The sequence below is a fragment of the Cibotium barometz genome, chromosome 12 (assembly GCF_041138505.1).
Source record: "Cibotium barometz isolate CiBa-2024 chromosome 12, ASM4113850v1, whole genome shotgun sequence".
NCBI classification, from domain to species: domain Eukaryota; kingdom Viridiplantae; phylum Streptophyta; class Polypodiopsida; order Cyatheales; family Cibotiaceae; genus Cibotium; species Cibotium barometz.
This window is the reverse complement of record NC_141057.1, coordinates 19,147,175-19,155,031: the sequence shown is the minus strand read 5'-3', so window position 1 is coordinate 19,155,031 and position 7,857 is coordinate 19,147,175.

Sequence of the window (7,857 nt, the reverse complement as noted above, 5' to 3'; positions counted from 1 at the left end):
ATCCTTATTTACTAGGGAAGAAGAAGACTTAAGGAAATTAAAGAATTTTGGCGTACATGTTTTGTGTCAGGAAGATGCATCAACAACAGGGAGATAGAAATCTTTGTGTTATCAAGTTGTCAATGAGAAGTTATATCTTTTGGGAGCAGATCAAGTCATGAGGTGGATGCCTAAAATGGAAGAAATTTCATCTATTCTTATGTCTCAACATAAAGGTGTGTGCGGTGGGCATTTTGGTTTCAAACTAACTTGCAGGAAGGTTATGTTGGCTAGATATGCTTGACCTTTAGGCAAAAAAAGGTTATGTTGGCTAGATATGCTTGGCATTCACTAGATATATTGGCTAGATATGCTTGGCATTCACTAGATATGCTTGGCATTCATTGAAAAATTATGTTTCTCATTGGTCCAAAAGTTACCTTTCTTCTCAATGGCAAGGACCTAGAGTTCTTCTCAATGGCAAGAACCTACAGTCCTTACATATGAAATGAGACAGGGCATCACCTGTCATGGAGCTTTTGAAAAGTTGACGAGGAACGCAATTTTTCATGCGCGGACCAAACACATAGAGGTCCACTATCACTTCATCAAAGAGAGGGTCTTAGCAGGAGACATTGATCTCATGTATGTTAGCATAAAGGAGTAGGTAGGTGACATTTTCACAAAAGACCAAACACATAGAGGTCCACTATCACTTCATCAAAGAGAGGGTCTTAGCAGGAGACATTGATCTCATGTATGTTAGCATAAAGGAGTAGGTAGGTGACATTTTCACGAAACACTTGGGAGCAAATAAGCTTTGCAGATACGGACTATACTTGGAGTCCTGGAGATGGAGTTGATCTTGAGGGGGAGTGTTGAGATGTCAAGCTCAACATGACCCGACACTTATGATATGCCTAGGTGACCGTTGTTGCCAATTATATTACTAGCATGTTTGGTAGGATGGTGACATAATAGATCTTCGGCAGTGATTCTAGAGGTGGACTACACTAGCTACTAGTCCACCATTGAGTTATGGCATACTTATCTTGCCACCTCACTCACTTAGCATGTTCACATTATAGACCACATGTACATAGTACTTTACTACCTATGTTGTATTTCCCTTATATTTTGGCTAACCCTTTTGTTGTGAAGAATAAGAAGAATAATTTTTAGCCTCTCATCTTGTATTTTCTCTTCTAGGGTTTGTGTGAGTGTGTGTGTGTGCTTGCAAGAGCTCAAGCTCTCTTGCTCCCCACATCTTTTGATGAGTATGACCTCACTGATGCTGAGATAGGAAGATCGCACAGTTTAAGGGAGGCTCTGAAGAGGAAGTATGGTAAAACTGGCAATCCTAAGGAGTTGTGGAAAGAGTTGGGTAGGATGACCCACCAAAGAGAAAGTGAAGTGGTTGTAGATTTTGTTGAAACGTTTGAGGCTTTTTGGTGGAAGATGATAAAGAGTTTGGGAGAGACGTTTGAGGCTTTTTGGTGGAAGATGATAAAGAGTTTGGGAGAGAACCATGTACCTCTTGAGTTTTTGAAAAAAGGTAAGTTTATTGATGAAGTCTTAGATGATGTTGTTTGTCAGGAGAGATACACATTGTGTGATGGATTCTCACCTTACTTCCACATTCCCATTGCCTTGCAAAGACAAGAAGAAGATAACTTCTGTAACCCCTTGGGGTTGCTATGCCTACAAAAGGATGACTTTTGGTTTGATGGATGTTGTGGCTACCTTTCAAAGATTTGTGAATGTGGTATTTGTTCTATTCTTAGGGCAGTTTATCTGAGTATTCTTGGATGATTTTTGAATTTAAAGCTCTAATTTGGAGCATTGTGAAACATTGCAAATGTCCTTACAAAGATTAGAGGAGTTTAGGGGAAAATTGTATCCTTCCAAATGTCAAATTGTTTCCCTAAGTTATCAGTCCTTGGCCACATGGTGTCACAAAAATGGCGTAGAGGCTGATTCAAGCAAGGTTGAGGCTTTACTTCTATTGGAAATACCAAAGAACTTGAAGGAATTTCTCACTTTTGTGATGATAAGTATTTTTGCCGCTTTATGCATATGATAGTAGAGTACTCTACTATGATAAGGTATTTTTGCCACTTTATGCATATGATAGTAGAGTACCTACATGACCTCTAAGGAAAGACAAATCTTGAAGACTTTATATGGAAAAAAGTGGATCAAATGTAGTTTGAAAGAGTAAAAGTGCTTCTTGATACTTTGTTAATTTTGAATTCCCTAAATTGGAGTTGGGTATTCCATGTCAACACTAATGTTGGGAAGCATTCATTGGGAGCTGTGCTATTACAACAAAACGGTAACTAGTCTTACATTAGGCTTATCTACTTTATTAATAGAGTGAAGTCAGTGGAAGATGAAAGCTTAACCAAAGTCTAGCAAGTATCAAAAGAAATTATCTTCCTTTTGCAAAGATTCTATTGTTATCGCTTGCCAAAGAATTTGATTATTCTAACTTCATGCACTCTGTTACCTAGTTTGATTAGCATGAATGAAGTTTCTAAAAATATGATGAGATGGATTATGGACATTCAAGAGTTATAATTCACTTGCCTCGTGAAACAAGGGACAAGAGCTAAATTGGCCAACTTCCTTACATATAAGGATCTTCCTTTATCCTTGCAGGAGAAGTAGGTCCATAAATTTGAGATGGTGGTAAAGATGCTAAGAGAGTTGGGAAATTCTCCTACTTTTTTCTTTGATGGAGCTTGTGCAAAGAATGTGCTATTTCAACAAGAAGAGTTGTTACTTTGAAAGTAGATGGGTTTATGGTGTTTGCAAAGAGAGATAAGGTGGAAGTATCCACATGCAATGAAGTAGAGTACAAAGCTTTAATCATGGGATTAACAAAGGGTAGAGAAATGAAGATTTGAAGGTTGGTTATCAAGGGAGATTCCTTCCTTGAGGTGTAACAAGTGAAAGGTATTTGGAAATACAAACATGAAGGATTAAGGGAAAAACTTGTGATGGTTTAGTGTTTGCTTCAAAGTTTTGAAAAGTATCATATGATGCATGTTTCAAGGGAACATAATTCCTTAGCTCATGAGCTTTCTTAGCAAGATATGCAAGCAGCAAACACCCACAAATGCCTTGTTCTTTTTTGAAATTTTTTTGATTATTTATCAGGTAAGGAGAAGCCTTAAGGAAATTGAAGAATTTTTACATACATGTTTTGTGCTAGGAAAGAGAGAAAGCTTTGTGAGAAAAGCTTTGCGTTATCAAGTCGTCAATGAGAACTTATATCTTTTGGGAGAATGTCAAGTCATGAGGTGGGTTCCTAAAAGGGGATAAATTTCATCTATTCCTATGTCTCAACATGAAGGTGTGTGCGGTGGGCCTTTTGGTTTCAAGCTAACTTGCAAGAAGGTTATGGTGTCTAGATATGCTTGGCCTTCATTAAAAAAAGGTTGTGTTGGCTAGATATGCTTGGTATTCATTTAAAAAGGATGTTTCTCATTGGTCCAAAAGTTTCCTTGCTTATCAATGGTGGCAAGGACCTAGAGTCCTTACATATGAAAGGAAACAAGGCATCACCACTTATGGAGCTTTTGCAAAGTGGGGAATTGATGCAATGGGACCCTTACCTACAATATCTAGAGGTGAAAACTCCACCATTGATTACTGAACTAGCTCGCGAGATGCCAAAGGAGTGAGACATATTAGAGCTAAAGGTGTAGCAAGGTTTGTGGTGGTTGAAGACATTTGTACAGGTTTGGCACACCTTTGGAGATCTTTTGTAACGTATTTAGAGCAGGTGTGGCTAATGAATTTCTTTCTCGATCACTCATCAATATTCTACCCCTTATTACTCTCAATGTAATGGTTTAGTGGAAAAGTTCAATGCCAATCGTGGAGTACTTTAAAATAGATTATGGAGAAACATAACAATCATTGTGATTTGCAATTACCCTTTTTTTTGTGGGATTATAGGTGTACTAAGAAGACATCCATGGGAATAACTCCTTACCGCCTATTAGTGATGGGACAAGAGATCTACAAGAGGCTCTTTTGCCAATACTGGTAGTACAATGGCCTACTTTGGAAATTCTTGCTAAATTGGGATTATCAGACAAAGAACCGATGCAAATAAGGAAGATGGACTTGAAAGAATTACATCTAGACTAGTGGTTAGCTATGGAGTTCTACAAACAACAACTAGAGGACACATTGAAGAAGCTAAATGAAGGAATCAAGGAGAAGGGCCTTGAGGAAGGAGGCTAAACTCTTTTCAATCATCTTGAAAATAATTTCTCTACCAAGTTTATTGCCAAGTGGGAAGTTCCATTTATGATCAAGGAAAAGTTTAGGTTGCAAGACGTTGATGGGGACGTTGATGGGGTAATCCATCCTGAAAGGGTTAATGGATATAGTCTCAAGACCTATTTGAGTTGTGTGATGCAACATGGACATTCGGTTGCATTTGAGTCATGTAAGTTGAAACCTCATGAGAGGAATTATTTTGCATATAATTTGGAATTATTGGCCATTGTGCATACATTTCATGTATGGAGACATTATCTCCTTGGAGTTAAAATTTAATGTAGTTACAAACTGATCAATCTTCATTGAGGCATTTGTTTATGCAAGAGGAATTGAATGCAAAGCGAAGAAGGTGGATTTTATTTTTTCTAGAATATGATTTTGAAATCATTAATAGACCAGGATGAGAAAACAAGTTGTGGATAGGTTCGTGGCAAATATTGTTGCAAACATGGGCGTGTGTTTGTTCCTTCACTTGCTGAACCACCTGATTGGTAGTGACACTACAAGTAAAAAATTTCGAGAAAACATCAGGGCTTATAATAGTGTGTTGGATTTTTTATCATTGGGTGCACAAATAGATGACTCTCTCTTTCAAAATAGTAGTCTCTATACTTTCAAGGTGCATGGGACTGTTTATCATCGGATTGGGTCCTTAGCCCCCAATAATATGTACAATCCTAATCCACAGTTTGCACAGTTGTATGTGTTTGATACTGAGCACGAATTAGAAAATCGACTAGGTGTCATGAATGGATTGGAATCCACAACCCTAGAAAATCGACTAGGTGTCATGAATGGATTGGAATCCACAACCCTAGAAGCACTTCAATCCATGATGCACACTTCTAATCCATTTGCACAAGATTTTAAGTATGTGGGAAGAATGTTGAGTGACAATCCAAGTTTGGATTTGAAAATGACTACATGTGAGACGAAATCCACATCTAGGTAGTACTCAATGCCAACAGCTTCCGAGATTGCTGGTATCATGATTGGTCAAGGTGATGATCATAATGTTGGTCGTCGTGATATTTTATTGCATACTCGAGAAGGCACATGCAAACACATCTCTAATTTGCATAGGTGCTATATGCCTCTTTTGTACGTCATGTTATTTCCAAGAGGGGAGGACAGTTGGCACTTGAGAATCCCTTATGCTGATGCACAAGTGAGTGCATTGAGAAATGGTCATTGTGTGACTCAATGACAATACTATGCTTATCGATTGCAAATTCGCCCAAATACAAATGCATGCTTGCTACGTGCTGGAAGGTTGTTGCAACAGTTTATGGTTGATGCCTATTGCAGTGTTGAAGAGTCACGATAAGTGGCCGATGCATTGAGCAGAAAATTAGAAGTTGCTTTAGTGAGTGCTATCACTATCATACATAATAGTTTGGGAGAACAGGTAAAGAGTGAAAGAGTGAGATTCCAAGAGATTCTTTCTTCACAACAGCTTTTGCAAGTTTGACAAATAAATATCGGTCACAAGAGGAAATAGATGCATTTGCAAAGTATGAAGTAATTGATGGAATATTATATTATGAGAAAAGGTTATGCATACCTGATGTTGTGGAGATCAAGAGCAAGTTGATGCATGACCTTCATGATATTTCCATAGCAGGATATCCACGATTTTAGAAGACATACACTAAGGCTAGAAAGAGTTTCTTTTGGCCAAGAATAAAAGCTTATGTAAGGGATTATGTGGCGAAAAAAGCTCTAGGTTTAGATCGACATGTAGTTGTTTCTCTATATTGTTCTACTTCAACATTGGGGCTTTTAAAAACCAATGTAGCATATGTGTATAAGCATATACTTTTCAATATTCGCCTAGTAAGCTAACATTTCATGTTTTTGGCATAAGTAAACCAAGAGGAGGTTCTTGCAAGTGCGCGCAAGTGTAGAAAGGTCAAGCTCTTCAAGCCAAGGAAGTCCCAACCTCGCCAACACACTAACACAACACGGAGAGATCCAAGGAGAAGGATGCGCCAAGGACAAAGGGCTCTACAAGAAATCAAGTTTTATCAGAGGAACACTGAGTTACTGATAAGAAGAGCCCCTTTTGCTTGCATAGTGAAGGAGATTCTCCAACGATATAGAACAGAGTTCCGTGTGCAAGGGATTTCCCTTAAAGCATTAGGAGCATTCGGAGCTCATTTTGGGGCCTTTTAGGGTTTGGAGAAAATGTCTCGCAACAACCAATCAGGAGAAGGCCAACGTAACGTAGAAAATCCACAAAAAAAGAGAGAAACTAGAAAAAAGAACAATACTTTATGGTGGCAGAAGCATGCGAGATGAATAGGGAGATCTGTTTTTGATTCTCTTCTCTAGCATGTCTCTATCAAGAGATTTTAGACCATCTTTAAGGTCCAATTGTATACATGAGTGTTGTAATGAATTGTTTTATAACTAATGATTCAACCTAATATAAACATCAATTCAAAACCTTCCTAAAAAGTCAAAGACTGATGACTTTTGATTAATGTTTGATAAAGATTTGGATTGTTTTGTTTTAAATAAAAGATTTATTTATATAGAATATATATATATATAGAGGACTAATTAAAGATTTCAAACAAAATGTATTATATATATTTATCTATATCTATACAAGATTAACCACAACTCCCCCTCCCTCCACGTGGCCAGCCAAAAGCGGGGTTAATTCAAAAGGAGGGTTAATTTGATAAGTAAGCAATGCCATGTCGGCTTAGTCTTATAACTTGACAGTAGGAGGCAGAAGAAGGTTTTAAAATGCACACAAAAATGCGCTGCAAACCAGAACTGGTATTGCGCTATTACCTTGAACTCGATGCATTCATGGATGGGAGAGGAGGCTATTCATGAACGGCTTGATGTCAACGGTGCGGCCAACGGCAGCCTCTTTGCCATGGCCAGAAGGAAACGATCGATCACTATCTTGGTTTTTGTTGTGATACCTGAGAAGCCCATGGGACCAAATCCCTTCTGCATTCATGGCTATTGCCTTGCAATTGATCCCGCGAGCGACGTGCATGATGATCGGAGTGTATGTTGAAAGGCTTCTTGGTGTTGATGACCCAGAGAGCATTGCCCCTCATACCTCTTATGCTCGAATTATTGACATGAACACCTTCAAGAACAGATTTCTTTACGATAAGTGTAAGGGAGTTTACTAAAGGAGTAGTTTAAAACTCTTGATCTATGAAGCTTGATGTTTTAAATATGCCCATTTTGTTAACTTCAAGGTAATAAACTACGGTTAAACTTACAACTTTTTTCATTCTTTGTATTTAAAAAATCGAGGATGTATGTAAAACTTTATGTAAGTCGATGAAATTGTAAGCTCCTTTTATTTAACTCACATGATATTTTACATATTCCTAGGTGAATCCCTTGGGCCCGCACTCTCATCCATCTCTTTAAATGAGTTTCCTGAAAGCTAAAATTAGGTGAACCGCCTTCAGACATATATAGATATATATACAAATACATATACATATATATATGTATGTATATGCATATACATATATATATATACATATAAAAATATGTATACATACATATATGTATGCATATGCATATGCATATACATAT